At 42.4% G+C, this 16,421-nt stretch overlaps 1 long non-coding RNA gene across 1 annotated transcript in view; it reads left to right on the top strand.

The window, feature by feature from the left end:
• The first annotated feature begins 215 nt into the window (after positions 1-215).
• Positions 216-16,421, top strand: part of LOC136177231 (uncharacterized) — a 28,519-nt gene continuing 12,313 nt past the window's right edge. The window contains exon 1 of the long non-coding RNA XR_010664873.1: positions 216-1,397. This is a non-coding gene — a long non-coding RNA (uncharacterized lncRNA). The remainder of the gene's footprint in view (positions 1,398-16,421) is intronic.

The following is a 16,421-nucleotide window of genomic DNA, read 5'->3' as shown; positions in this document are numbered from 1 at the left end:
AGCCCAACTGAGCTGAGAATGACAAATCCTTTTAGAACGCCCCACAGTGAGATGTGAGATTAGGAAACAAACACACAAGCACACACACACACACACACACACACACACACACACACACACACACACACACACACACACACACACACAGAAACACATTCATACATGCATGCATGAAGTGTAGACTACACACCTGCATGGACACACAATGGAAGAGGTAAAACATAATCGTCTGTGGATATTCAAAAATGGATTCAATGGCAAAATGATGTGATCTGAGGAAAATGTATTTAAAGGCCTGAAAACACTCGAAACATTTTCATGTTGAAGTTTAACATTTGAATGACTAATTGAAATGAAACTTAAAAATTCTCACGAGTTCTTTTCTGATGAATATTTAGTTTTAGTTCTCTTCCAAAGGTATTCCTTTAATTTCTAGGATTTAACTAAATATTGCAGGTACATTTTTTGTACTGTTTTTATCTTAGAAGTTTCACTGACAAACTCTAATAAATCAAAATAACAAAGATTATTATGTGATAATGACTAAAACATACAGTGCAAAAAGGATTGATTTGATCCTTCTTGTTGACCATTTGCCAGTTTATTTAAAGCAATAAAACTGCAGCGACGAGGCGTTCATCTTTTCCATATCGCTCAGGCTCTCTCTGCTCAAGTCCACTGGCTGAGAGATTCCAAGATGGCGGCACACCTGTCATGGAGGTGGATTGTCGTGATTATGTATGGAGATCACCTCAAGGCCTCTGTGAGCCACAGAGAGCATGCACACCTCCAGTTGTGAGTTCAATGCCGGTCAAAAGCCTGTCGTTTTAAAACCACTGACTGCCCCCTCCGAAAAGAAAGGGTAAACCTTAGCAGTGTCTCCATTCTCTCTCTCTCTCTCGCTTCCTTTCTCTTTCTCTCCATTGCCCTCTCTCTCTGTCTCACTCTCTCTCGCCCCCTCTCTCACATCAGAGGCGCTGAAATGCACCCCAGGGCCAAATCGCACAGAACAACCCCTCTGAGCCAGAGAAAAAAGCTGGAATCCGTTTGCCCTGATATTTCACCAGCACCAGCCAGGAGCGAGTAGAGAGGGGAAAGACAGAGGGAGAGAGAGAGAGAGAGAGTGAGAGAGAGAGAAAGGGGGGAGAGAGAGAGAGAGAGAGTGAGACTGGGGCTAGAGAAAAAGGGATAGATGGGAAAACGGCAGACCAGGGCTGTATTTATTGGGGGTGTGAGTGCCGCGCTGTAGGCTGTGGGATGGTCGGGGAGAGTGCAAGGTGTTGCTGTTAGGTGTGGTTGAGGTTTTACAGAAAGGAAGAGCATGCATAGATAGGATGGTGGAGAAGGAGGAGGAGAAAAAAAAGGAGGGAGAGATGGAAGGATTGGTCATGCGCAAGGTAAGAGAGAGGCTTTGTTTGATTGTATGTGGGAGGGGGGTAGAGGTGGGGATGGGAGGGAGGGGGCTGAAGCTGTCGTCTGTGGGGTTATTATTATTGCAGGCAATCTTTGTGTGTACGTGTGTGTTTGTGTGTGTGTGTGTGTGTGTGTGTGTGTGTGTGTGTGTGTGCCTAAGAAGGAGAAGCAGAGATGGGGAGATATGAGATTCAGCTGCGGGGTCATTATTTTTTTCTGACGCATGTCATGGGGCTAAGAGAAGGCCCGGAGTCACATGACGTGTGACATCACTAATGATGCAGGCCCATTTACATGCCTAACTAGAATTTGTGCAGCAGGTACCAGCTGAAGCAGTGACTTGGTTTATTTTTTTGCCACCTATTGATGTATTGATTTGAGTGTTAGGGTTGTACTCAAAAACAATATGTGACATCCGACGCACACATAAACACACGCGAACACAGGCAGGCCTTGTGCATTAACATATCTCCCAATATCTCAATAATAATGCCAAGAGTTATAGGCTAGACTAAGAGACAGGTGATATGGAGAGAGAGAAAAAAAGGCAGAGAACATAAAAGGATATAGGGTTTAAATGAAAGCCAGATTAGAAAAGAAGAGTAGGAGAGAGGAGCATTTTTTCGCCATTTCACCCAGTTTAATAGGAGGGACAGTTAATGGGCCTTTTTTATCGGGCGCAGGCATCAATCAAGAGGTGTCAGGCGGCCGCTGAATCTAGGCTGTGGTCCTCTTCACAGATGACTGATTAGCAAGCCAAAATCACCAGATCCATCTTCCGGCGGTCACTTTTATTACAGTCATTTTTAAAGTGACAGCAACCTGCCTTGTCTCACAACACTGGCCACCGCATATATATTCTCATCTTCTCTCTCTGCATCCGTCTTCCTCTCTCGTTCTGTCGCTGGGTATTTGGTCGGTCACTCTTCTGTTATTTCCTCACCCCCCCCCCACCCCTTCCAGATTTCTGCTTCTTCTTTTAACTACTTTTATCTGACTTTCTTTCTGTCTCTCTCTCTCTCTCTCTCTCTCTCTCTCTCCACCCCGCTGTTGGCGCTCCACGCAGTCTCTCACTCTGCCGGGCAGGTTGAGGGGAAGCAGGGTCAGGGAGGTGTGGAGAAAGACAGGGGGGAGAGAGAGAGAGAGAAGAAAATAAGACCCCCTCCTCTTCCATTGTCTGAAGGGTGGGTTCTGAATCCCTATATCGTTCACTCTCCAGAAATGGTGAGAGATTCGTTTCGCACAGTTCCCCCCGCTGTCTTACATTGGAGGAGGAATTCTCCATTCCCGGGCACAAGAGGAATGTAAATGAAACAGTTTCGTCTTGGAGTGTGTTGGTCACAGCTGCATTTACATGGCGGCATTTTGAGAAACAGACAGGGTGACATTAAAGTTGGAAGCCGGGGAGTGTTAAAATGCATTTTTGGGGCCAGGATGTAATAATACATTTCTGGGGAAAAGGGGTGTCTTTGGGGTAGAAATTTTGTTTAGGAGCTTGTCAGTCACATTTCTCATCCCTTTCCTGCCTCAGTTTACTTACAGGCTGCGTTCAAAATAAATCACTGCATCAAATAATCATCGTGCAATCATTCAAAATGGCAGCTGAGTTGTGTTTACCCAATGGTTTGCATACATGTGTGTTTGTGAGTGTGTTTGTGTGTGTATGTGTGTGTGTGAGTGAGTGAGTGAGTGAGTGAGGCCAGGCTCTAAAGAGCACTCCTGTGTCTTGGCAGGAGATATGCTAATCGCAACTGACATCAATCTGAAAAACATCAGCCGGAGTAACATGTGTCTAAGATTACATTTACAACCTTCTGAGCAAAGAGGGACAGCGTGCACAAACACACACACATAAACACACACACACAGCAAAGGAAAAGTGGGTCAGGTAAAACAAGCAAACGTATTTCAGAGACAGCCTGCCATTTGCGATGTCCTCAAAAAGCAACTGATTGAACAGCTTGTCGAAACATTAAGGCTCAAATTTGAAAGCTTTGGAGTCGTCTTAAACACAGGAAGGATTATTCTATTAAACAAATGTGTCCTTTGTTTTTTTACTGCCCGCTTAAATACTGAAAGCTTTTTAATACGTAGACACAAAAAAGCAATTACTTAGACGTTTAAAGTTAAGGTTATGGGTTCCTTTCTTTTTTTTTTTAAAGAAGAGTTGGAAGGAAAATGTCCTTTTTTTTTCTAGGCTGTGATATACATTAGAAGACAACCTGGGTCACATTTTACAGTGAAGCACCTGAACATCAGAGAGACTCAGGCGGGTGTAAAATATGTGTCCTGCAAAAAAACCCATTTGGATAGGGCCGTTAGATCTGTGTGTGTGTGTGTGTGTGTTGAGGGGGCAGAAAGACAGATACATACACGCAGGAAATCATAGTAATGATGCTAGCAGCTGTGGCTTGCTAAGTGAACACATACGACTGTAGATATACTGGATCCGTCATCCTCTCAGCTTGAGATCCCGTGTGTGTGTGTGTGTGTGTGTGTGTGTGTGCGTTTAAAAGAAAAAAGGCTTAAATTTATCTACATTATAAACTTTCAAAGTGAAAACAAAAATAGTATATACGCACTACAACACTCAGAATTCAGATTCACTTCTCCCCAGAGAAAAGAAAAATGTTGGCAACCAAACTAAGTCAATGATTAGCGTCTTCCTCAATCTTCCTCAACACACACTTTCAGTCTATCTAGAGGGCAGCGGGGCACTCAGGGCTCTGACAGCGTATTCGTCCCAAACGTCCACCAAAAAAAGATCGCTGCAGTATTATACGCTAGAAACATTTGATGACAAGCAGTAACTAGCGTGAAATTCTCACTAGATTAAATGTCCAAGGAGCTGTATTCCCATCCGGCAAAAATACACACACCCTTGCATGTGCATGTGCGCACACACACACAAGCTGTAAACCTCAGTTGGGGTATACCCCTCAGCAGGGGAAAGGAACAGGAAACAGATATAAATCCTGGGACGCACACACACACATGGACATAGAGAACACTATTGCACATACATAATCCCATGCACACACACTGACAAGAGTAGACACATATACAGCTATATAAATACATGCACAAGTCAACATAAAGAAACTTACTCACAGGCGCTTAGACCGGAGACACACCGGGGGGCAAATCATAGCAGGAGACTTGTAGCGTGTTTGGCTGATTACCAGTCGAGCAAATAGCAGAGAGAGCATGCTCAAACTGCCACCTCCATCCTCCTACACACTCAAACACACACCTGTATCTTTGTTGGTTAGTCAATGAGCTGATTATTCCAATTATTATTATTATTATAATAATAATTTTTTTTAAATGTTTTCGAGGACTATTTTCTGTCTTGGACTGAAGACAAGAAGTGTAGGACAGAGCACAATAATCAGATTGGGATTCAAAGGTGCAAAATTACAGTCGGACAGGTAACAGGAAAGCAAGTGTGTGTGTGTGTGTGTGTGTGTGTGGGGGGGGGGGGGATAAAGGGGTGTTAATATGTAGGCTAATGATTGAAATGAGATAGAAATCTGCATTTGAATCTGATTGTAGCCTATGTAACGCAGATTTTTGAAGCTAATACTACCCCACCCCCTCTGTCTCTGCCGCTGAGCCGTGGGTGACAGGTAAAAATTGAAGTGCAGAAAGAAAGCTGTGACCGAGCGAGGGGTAAGATGAGGCAGAGAGAAAGAAGAGAAATGAGCTGCACCTATATATTTCTTTCACACTGTCAAGCTCTTCTGCATGCGAGACCCGATAAGACCTAAAGACTTTTGTGAATGGGGACATGGAACGGTAGAACTAGCTTAAAATATTTGCAGGCTAGTTTTTGGAAGCCTTGCTAGCTCGTCTAATTGTACTGTAGAAGAGAGAGTGAAAAAAAAGACAGAAATGTTTCAACTTGTTCTTGCACTTAACTTGTGCGAACTAAACACTAAGGTAATGGTATTTCCAACAATGTCTCACACCACCTGATGGTAAACATGCTAGCAGATAAGCTAGGTTGCATTCATGCTAGCTCAGCCATCCCATTAATCAAGTGTGTCTCACCTGTCGTGTTGCAACAGTTCACAGATAAGAACATATAGGCATTTGTTTTGTTTTTTTCTGTATTTTTAGCTTTAAATAACTTTTTTTGCATCATGTTCACCGTAGATATCTCAAAAGCATAGAAAGAAAGCAAGAAAACGGTCTTACAAAAAACCAAATTGACATTTTTATTCAAGTAATTTGACAGAATTTTAGAATATTTTGTGTTTAAATGTCAATAATGAGTCATTTTCAAATACCTGACTTGGTTAATTTATATAAATGACACACACAGTACAGTTTGGTTAGTTTTAAAATGTGAGAGTGAAAAAAAGCATCCATTTAATTTAGTTTGAAGAACACTCATAACAGTGTATGCATCATGATCATTCAATAAAAGCCTTTTTGAAAGTCCACCACACCCGAGGCATTTTCATATTATGCAGTATGTAATGCCTGCTGGTTCTTATGCAAGGCTTCCTGCTGTTCTCATGCTTTGAAAGTCAAGGCGGAGTGCAGGGAGGTCAGGCAGAGGTAAGCCTAAATAAAGTCTCTAACTGGGCCGCTTTACAAGCCTTATAGTTAAAGATATTGATTCAGTCGTAAAAAAAAAAAGCAACATTCTGCTTAGCGAAGAGAAAGTTACAGTTTACAGCTTGTATGTTCATATCATCTCCTGGCATGTGTTTCCCTTACCACAGTTATGTGCCATAATTACATTAGACTTATGACCTTTCAGAGGAGCGGGACGGGGCAAAAAAAAAAAAGAGAAAATTCCTTGAACTTCTTAATTCAATCCGTTTCAAACAAGAGAGGCCGATTTTGGGAGAGGAGGAGGAGGAGGCTGCACACATAATGTATTACAAGGAGAAGTGGTGCCAGCTAAAGCTCGGCCCTGTTTTTTATTTTCACTTCATATTCTTCAATGAAAGGTTCTTTTGTTGTCTACTGGCTGATTGACTTTAATGAGAAACATTCCATTGTACCAAACGCTGGTTTTTACGAACTGAACTTTGTGTTCCTCTGACTTGTTTTCAAATTAGATTCAAAATAAAGGGGACACGGCGGCAGAGGCTGTTTTGGATCACAGCAAACATGACATGCACATGCACACAAGCATACCCAAGACATTCATCCAAACACACACCATAATGCATTAATCCCTTATCCTGCGCACTCCAAACGGTGTTATCGGCTGTAAAGAGAATTCAGAAAGCGTGACTATGACAGAAAAAAGGAGGAACAGAAATATTTAGAGAAGAAAAGGGAGGGTTGAGAGGACATGATACAGGGTTTTGTTCTAACTATGCAACAGTATTCAACTTCTCACAGCATTAAACATGGTTCAGTTATAAGGCCACAAGTGTGTGTGTGTGTGTGTGTGTGTGTGTGTGTGTGTGTGTGTGTGTGTGTGTGTGTGTGTGGTATTGACTACCTCAGCCCTTGATCTGTGAAGAGGAGGTGATGGTTGTCTTAAGAGTTGCTTGTGCACAAATTGTGTAGATTTAACCACTGGAAACAATCATGTAGTGTTTGTATGTGTGTGAGAGTTTGTGTGTGTGTGTGTGTGTGTGTGTGCGTGTGTGTGTGTGTGTGTGTGTGTGTCTGTGTGTGTGCAGATAGAGCTACTGAAAGCAATTCCTCAGAATAACCGGTGAGTTGGACTACCTGCTGGCATGAGCTAAGCTGTAGATCGATAACAAGTGTTAGTACGTGTGCGTCTGTATATGTGAAAGTGTTTGTCGTGTATGTGTGTCTATGTGTGTGTGTGTGTGTGTGTGTTGTGGGTGGGCGTGGGTGTGCATATGTGTGTGCTGAGGCATCATACAGTTACTGGAACACTTACTATATTTGGCTCCCTTCAATGCAACATCAGGTTTTTATGAAAGCAATCCATCTGAATCGCGGCAATAAATTTCCGTCAGCTGACAATTTCTTAAGTGAGACTAACAAGTGTTTCGAAATTCTTTATAAAATTACATCTCAGCTCGAACAGATTAGACGTTAGAAAGAACATTTAGGTCAATAATACATTTTGGAAAACACATTGGATCAATACACGCACAGGCGCGCACACACGCTGATTCAGTTGCCATGGTGTCTATGCTTTTTGCATGTTGCTGTCACATCGGTGACGTGCGTGTCATATGCGGAAGGGCATGGTGACCCAGGCAGCCGGCAGCCTTTCCTCTGGGGTGACACGTCCATTACGCTCCAGCATCAGGGGACAGGCGGCGTCAGAGGCCCCGGTTCAACCTACAACAGCCTCTGACAGCCTCCCTGGCGCTAGTCTGCAAAATGTTGCAAATCTAGTGCAACTAAAAAAGACTTCAGCATATGTTCCAACACAGGATTTCAATAGGTTTGATGGGTGCTACTTTCATGAAACATGCAGAAGGCCTCGGAAACCTTCAAACTATTGGCCTTTTCTTTTGGCTGGTAGCTGCCAAGATTAGCCGCAGGCAAATTAAATGCACAGCCATATGATATTATAGTATAAATTATAGGATATTAGGCTGTGATCAGATAGGACAGCTGAGTGAATGCTGCAAGTGCAGCCAAGCAGCTTGACATCCAGCTCTATCCATGTCTGTTGGCTGGTCTGATCCGATTGGTGCTCAGCCTAATCAATGCATCTGGCGGCGAGGTTACATTTGCAGCAATTGAGAAAGACTTGGACTAAAACAGCTTGTGTATAAATGGTTTGAGTTGCTTTCGGATCACCAAATAATTTTCACATTTTTCAAATAAGTAATGTTCATCATTGCAAAGATGTAGTTCTTATATGCATTCTTGATTCAGTAAATTATACATTAACACACAACTCCAATGTTTAAATTTAAAGAACTCACAAAGTAGGATTGAAAAATGCTGCTGTGGCATAAAGACACGCTGCAGAACAGACCACAGGTAGAGATAGCTAAAGGGTCCCATCACACTGTAAGACAGTCAGTCAGATTTCCAAGGTCATAGCCAGTGGTGTAGTGCAGGGTATACGCAGGTATGTACCCACTTATTTTTCAGTCTCCACAGGGTATACTTACTTCTAAAGCTCCTCTGATTCACACCAATGATTGATTGACAATAGTCAGTCCTATGCTGCAATTTCTTTCCTAGGATGGGATGACCCTCACTACTCTGTCTCTAATACACACTAACTAAATACCCAAGAGTAGTCTTACATGTAACCGTTTATAACAGAGGCTGGTTCTACTCTGCTGGACGGGGCACTTAAAACAAACAAACAAAAAACATTAGGGGGGAAAATTAAGATTATACCGACTTCTTCAGGCACACCTACACCACTCATCATAGAGAACACCACACTCCATACCATAATCACAGTCTGCAAAAAATAAGTAAAAGAAAAAAGTTGTGAATAATAGAAATGAACAGAAACAGATTTGGGGAGTTTTCTAATAAGAGTATGATACCGCACGATACACTATATTGTCACCTTGGGGATGTTTTGAAAGGATCAGTTTGAAACTGTAAGTTTCTGTTATCCAAGTGAGACTCTGTGTTGGTTTTCTCTTTCAAACTTCTGTCACTAACTACCTTGTGGAAAAAAGTAAATTACGACAGGATACAATTTTTAATGATGCCTAAACCATCCATCACTATATTTGGAGGAAATGTACACATTCTGCCACAGAACAACTGAAACCCAAAAAAAAAGGAGTCTGCATGTTTGGAAAAAAAACATTTAGCATAAAGTGATGAAGCGTGTAGTAACGTGCAGGGAATGAAAACATGCATACTTTAAAGTTGGGCAGACATACAGTGTGTTGTGTGTTTACAATTTCACATCCCATTCCACAAAACATTCACAACATAATTCCACTGGTATGTATTATTTATTCAAAGAAAAAGAACCCAACATTTTAACTTCAGCAAGATGTTGCCACATTATTACAGCTACATAACATAAACTGCCCCAAAAAAAAGAGAAAGAGATTAAAACATCTCTAACTTTCTCCCCCATGTTAGGTTGTTAGTATTCTGGTTGATATGTCTGGCCTGACACTAAACATAATCACTGCCTGAAAACAAGGGGCGAAAGAGTGTTGAAACCCTTTTTGATGTAGGCTGCAGCTTGGAGTCAGTAATGAGGATACTGATTTTGTTGTGATTATAGAATTGCTGGTCTGTTTGTTGATATTTCTCAGCTGTGGCCTTCCCTCCCGCTGAGCAACATGGACACCAACTGCCAACTTGTGAATTAAAATTACGTACCATCCAATTAGTCACACAGCTCGTGTTCAGAACAGAAAATGTTCAGCACAATAACATATCAAATTCGGACTTCCTAGGCGAAGACCTTGCAGCTGCTTGTGAGATACAGATTTAATAAAGGAACAGTGAAAGATGCAGTCGTACCGCCATCAATAGTTACAATCTTTTACAGAAGGTGCAAGGAATAAGCTGGGGGTGAAAAAAGTAAATTTAACCTTTCATTCTCCATACCCAAACATACCCTTAGTGGACTCTGCTGTGACCTTATAGCAACTTTAGAGGATCATACACATGCACATAAGTCCATTTACTGTCTACAAACTCAAAAGAAGCAAATACACCAGCAGCAATCTCTCGCACACGCCATGGATTTCAAGAAGCACTCAAAAAGCAGCAGAAACAACTCATACACCCTCAAAACCCTCTTAGTAAAAATGCTAAAAATCTGAGCACTCCCATTATACATAATTTAGGGGAATCTATATTCATAGAAGTGCGGGGCGTGTTGTGCTCAATGAGGTAAAACGCCCCTGTGTGGCTAATGGAATGGCCTGAGTTGCGTGATTGAGTGAAATGTGCTGGAAAGATTGGAAGGAATTTTAGTGCAGATAAATAAAGAGGAGATTCTGCTTTTTACTGGGAGTCAGCGTTAATGCAGCATCTCCCCAGGTGATCAACACATTCAAATGGAGAGATGGGAAAAGATGGAGGGAGAGAGTGATGGAGCAGACAAAGAGGGGAAGAGAGGGAGAAACAGATTGACACAGAGAGATAAGAGAGAGAGAGAGAGAGAGCGGACACTTTAAGAAATAGCCTGCCTCGATACTACTCCACATGCACAAGGGCCATAACATAGCGTCTCATATATCATCATAATGTTACCATTGGAAGGTTCAAAGGAAGAAAAAAAAAAAAGGGTAGTGAAAAAAATTGGTCTTCGCAAATTCAAAGTCAAAATAACCAAGGGACATTATGAAGCTTCTACAGTAGATGACTTGAGAAGGCCAGGCCTGTCACGAGCATTTTTTTCTCCTTTTTTCTTCTTCTTACCTTCCATAATTTTACGTCAAATGCGAGCGGGCAGCTCCTTTCTTTTCACCTCCCACTCTCCACATCCATTACCTTTGGAGAGATGCAAAGTGAACATTTCAATTGGATTGCAATGGCCAGTTAGCGCTGCTTTGATCCCCACTCTGCTCTTTGAGGGCTCCATTGTTCCTGATTTGCTGGCTTGATTTGCCTGCCTGTGGATAATGGCCGAGGAGCCGCAGTCTGGCCTTCTCCCATCAACCTATTTCTCCTTATCATGCCTCTGAAGCTCCAAACATATATGAATTACTGTTATATACTCTTATTGTATGGAGTACCTCATCTTCAGCCCTTATACAAAGCCGTCTGGGATGCGCTGTATGTAGAGATACTACCTTTTAAACTACAGCCTGCAGTACTGACTCAGGCATTCAATCCTAGTTTGAACCTACACAAAACATATGGGTGTAAATTCCCAAGATGCCCTGCACTGGTGCTGGTAATACTAAGAAGTGGCAGTTACAATTTTGTTGGGCCAAAGAGTCCTTTCTCCTCATCAATCAAACACCGACACCGCAAATTGGTGAAGAGGTGACTTTAAGTGCGCAGCAGGTTCTTCTTTATCTTTAAAATGTGTTCAGTTTGCTTTTCACATCACCTTTAAAGAGTAAAGCTGAGTAAGACGTTATCCAAATGATTTTCCCGTTCTTTCATAAAAGGCCTTTTTTTTTTTTTAAACTCCAGAAGTCCTAATTTTAAAGATAATTACAAAGCAAAACTTGTGCTTATGACCACAGCTACAAGACCTTCAAATATAAAATACTATTTGGAGATTTGGAGGACACTTCTCACAGGTGTTTAATAAAGAGCGTACACTTTGTTAGTTCATTTATAGACAAGTCTAACAAGCCAAACCTTGTCAATCGATGCTATAATCTCTTTTGGTATTGATTCAGAATATTTAGGTCGTATACACTTGGGTACAGTTCTGTTTTTTATTAATTTTAATACACCCATACATACAGGGTAAAAAGATCAATCATCCCCATGACTGAAAGTTTTTCTATATAGTGTTAATATAGTCTGTTAAATAAACTCACTCTCATTTGTTTAAAGAAAAAAAAAACAGCTGTACAAAAAGTTCTTATCTCCTGTAGTGCAGATAACTGAATAATAAATTCAGCATCCCTTCCACAGAGAAATCTATTTCATTTGTACGCAGGTAATATCTCCGTGCATTTATCCTGGAGCTTATAATTGACCAGCCTGGCTCTCATTTACACATTTGATTGCCTGTCTGAGACTTTAAAAACAGCGATTGATGAGGCCTTGCCTCTCTCTGATTCTCTGGCATCCCACCTTAAGATAACTCTGCCGCGCCGCGTGTAAAGACAGAGCGCAGAGAGAATTTACTCCAGTGTCTGGTCTCCTCCCAGATACAAATGAACAATTTGTTTTCCATTTCTTTCCAAACCTTCATCTAAGCCCTTCTGCTTTGAAGTGGGGAGAGGAAAGGGAGGAGAAGGGTAGGACAGAGGGCTGGGAAAGGGAGGGGGGGCTACAGATTGTACGATACTGTGTTTGTCTTCAAAGAGTTCCGACTTGCTTACAAATGCACCGGCGAGTACAACACCTTCAAGGTGAAATTGATAAATCTGGTGGTGAGCTCTTTCATGGCAATAATAAGCAGAATTTGAAGAAAGGGTGCACAGATTTTTTTCTTAGATGCAAATGTTGTCAAACACCACCAGGCGAAAGCTAAATTGAACTGTGCCAAGTAGATAAGAATATTTTTGAAAAAGGCACAGAGGTATATAATTACATTCATGAACAATATCAAGAGGGTCTGGCACAACTTAATCAGGGCTGATATAGTGTTTTTTTGTGTGCTCAAAACACCCACTGTTTGCCCTTTGATCAGCACCTAAGTTGACCATCCTCAATGAATTTCACTTTTCTGAAGTATCCACGATGTTTCCCCCCTCTGCATATCAAACGCATGCTCTTATTGTAGTCATTCAGACAGGAACTTTCCAGAGGCAGAGACTGAGCACAAACAAACAAGGCATGATGATGGAAAAAAAAGAAAGACAAAGAGAAAAGGGAGAAAACTCATCAGTTGTCCATCTGGCGGATGACATCCTTTGTACCCTCCCTGTCATTTCTTTCTCATCTGCTAGAATGGACAGAATCTCCCCTCTCTTTCTCTGGGATGGCTGCTTCACAGAAGTCCCTGGAGACACCTTTTTCCCTCTGTCTCCTCTCTTTCTCTCTTCCTCTCAGTGGCTGCTATTTTCTTGAAACTTTATGAATTAGTTACAACCCTTTCTTCCTTCCTCACCTTCTCTCTTACTCTCTCATCTCGGGCTGGACGCGAATTCAACACCTGCCTCTAGACAAACTGTCCGTCTCTCTGTCCATCTGTCTGTCTACTAACCAACCCCCCCCCCCCCCCCCTCTTTCTTTTTTCTTTTTTTTCCCTTGTCTGGCCCAAAGGCTCCCTGGAAAAAAATACAAGATGAAATTGAAAAAAAAAATTATATAGATATATTTTTCACGAAGAAAAGTTTGGGCTCTCGCATTCGTAAATGAAATGCAGCTGTGGATCGAATGGCCTCACAACTCCCCCGTCGTCCGCTCCCACCCTCCTGCTCCCCTCCCAAGATTGGGCAGACACAGGGGGTTTGGTGTGCATATGTGTGTGTGTCTGTCTGGCTGTGTGTCTATTTGTGTGTCCAACTCCTTTGTGACCGCTTTCCTGAACCCGAACCCTCCCCTTGCACGGAGGGAAATGGCGGACTGTGGCAACGACAGGGCAGTTTTACAGTGCACCGGGCTGAATGTTAAACTTATATTTAATGTATGACATTTCACACAAATCATCCGGCCACAGACATGACCCTGGGGTATTCCGCAGATTGCTTTTTCAGTGCCTCAGCAACTGTGGAATTATTCGTCCCAGAGAGAGAGAGAGAGAGAGAGAGAGAGAGAAGGGGGGGGGGGGGGGGCTTTGAGTTTGGCAAAATGATCGCCCTTTTGCTGCTCTGGCCATCCCAGACTGGAAGCTCTGTCTCTCTCTCTTTTCTCTGTGATATCATGATCGCAGGCCTGTGCCAAATTGAAAACATCTTGGCAGTCTGGAGGCTGTATGAAATAACCATATATTATGTGTAGTATAACACCCGATTGGATAGCAAAACAATTATGCTGTTTTGCAGTTTCAAAAGATTCTTTTTTTTTTTGCCCCCCGAAACCCTCTGCTTGCTTCGTTTTATGTGAAAAAAATCTTCAGAGGGGAGTGTGAAAATTATCTCAGATTTGTAAATTGGAGATGGATTTCAACCTCCTCCCAGAATCTGCCCTGATATGAATAAGTCTACAACACTTTACAGGGATATGTTCAAACCCTAGCATGTCCATCTGTACGGATTAAGAAAAAAGCTGTAAATATCTCATATTCTATTCCCCTCTGTGAGGCGTTTTTTTGACATGATATGGAAATAGTGGCAACCACAATCAGAGTTCATGAATACACAGGGAGGAGGGCCTGAGCACCCCCCCCCCCCAAAAAAACCCCCAACAAAACACTGTAGCGCTGAAAATAAACACAGGGCTGCTCTTTTACCGCTATGGTGAGCTTTTCAAATTGCAAGAAAACCATGCAGAGAAAAATTCAACATTTTCTTTCTTGTCAGCTCAGCGTTGCAAAACAGTGTATTTATACCGATGGCTCGTGCACTCGGGTCATCCATTTTATCTGAGGGGACATTTTTCAACATTTAGGTGTAGATGTGAGAGGCGCGCTGTCCACTACATCAGCGTCACTCTCTCTTTTTCAAGGTTAGATGGTCGGGTGGGGAGTCTAAGAGCATTAGGGGGCAGCTACCTGACACACTCAAAAACACACCTAAACACACAAGGCTCATCATGCACATATGTATATACTAAACGAATATGGCTTGATTTTTTTTTGTGTAAACAAACTAAGATAAGAGGATTTGAATCTCTGCATCTTGCCTAATTATGAAGAATAATTTGCTACAGCTCACACCGTCAGCAGTGTAAACATTAGGAGAGATATAAGAAGACTACTAACCACTGCACAGTCCCTCTTAACCACACACGCACACACGCACACACACACACACACACACACACACACACACACACACACACACACACACACACACACACACACACACACACACACACACACACACACACACACACACACACACACACACACACACACACACACACTGAATGAGATGGTCAGTAGACAAGGCCCCAAAAAAATGTTCAGAAACAACTCCAGTCAACTATATCGTTGTGCCTTCAAGCTAAGATTCAGCAAACATGAGACACAAGCGTGTGTTAGTCCAGCGCTCATGATAAACAGCTGAGATAAGAGGATTTGAATCTGTGTATTGTGTCTAATTATGAAGAATCATTTGATACAGCTAACAACGTCAGCATTGTAAACATTACAGAGAGATAAAAAAGACTATCATACACTGTGTTAGTCACACACACACACTAGCACACACACACACACACACACACACACACACACACACACACACACACACACACACACACACACACACACACACACACACACACACACACACAGAAATACACAAACAATCTAAGTCACATCCACAGTCAACAGCATAATTATCAGTTTCCCCTCAGGGTGTGTTGAAACCTGTTCCTAATTGGAAGCCAGTTGGGACTTTACATGGATTAAAATACACAAGGCTTCTGCTAAAACAAACAGAAAAACACACCCACCCAATGAGCTTCCCCCCCACAATTGTTTTATTTACGTTAAATCTGGCATGATCCCCGTTGTCTCGCTACACACGGGTCAAGCGCAACAACACAAGTCTCCAAAGCACAATTACGCCGCTACTTTCTCCCTGTTTTGTATTCTGTTTTTCTTTATTTTTGTTCCATTTCCCTGACTTAAGCTGTTGTCTAATGGACAGCATCGTGACAGAAAGGAGTTTGGTATCAGATTGAAGCCGGTTGCCCTTTTTGCCAATTTGCGAGCAGCCTCCTCTGTACTTGTAAGATGGCCAATTAGCTGACTGTCTGACAGAGGCTCTCTGACTGTGGCTATTAAAACACACACTCTTAGGCGCACACAAGCACGCACACACGCATGTGCATCGCAAGTACGCAGGCACACATGCATACACGCATGCACACACACGTGCACGCGTACACACACTGCAGTGCTGCCTCCGACTGTCCATCTCTATCTGCTGTTTTCACAAGAAGCGTGCCTGGACCTCACCCCTCACCTTCTCCTCACAATTAGGAAGACACACACACTTGCGCACACACGCACCTTCATTTTCCTCACTGAAAGACGCTGTGCTCCCTGACCTCTTTCAAACCCCTCCCACCCCCACCTGTTCTCCTTCCCTCCCTCCCCTCGTCTTCCTCTCCATGTTAAACCTCCTCTTCTTCAATCTGCACTCCTCTTTTCTCTTCTTTCTTTACAACCTCTTCCTCTTTTCAAACTATCTGCTCTCGTCCTCCTCTCCATCTGACTCCATCTCTTTTGTTCGTCTCCTCTCCTTCTTCTTCAAACTCTTTTTTTTTACCAGACTTATTTAGATAACAAAACACTTTGGCTATAATTAACTTTCTTTTGAAATCCGGTTCACACAATTGTAGGTGTGTTGGGTCTTTGATTTTGT

Source organism: Labrus bergylta, chromosome 20 (assembly GCF_963930695.1).
Source record: "Labrus bergylta chromosome 20, fLabBer1.1, whole genome shotgun sequence".
In the NCBI taxonomy this organism is placed as follows: domain Eukaryota; kingdom Metazoa; phylum Chordata; class Actinopteri; order Labriformes; family Labridae; genus Labrus; species Labrus bergylta.
Note: the sequence above shows the minus strand (reverse complement) of the source record. Positions and strands in the feature narration are given on the sequence as shown.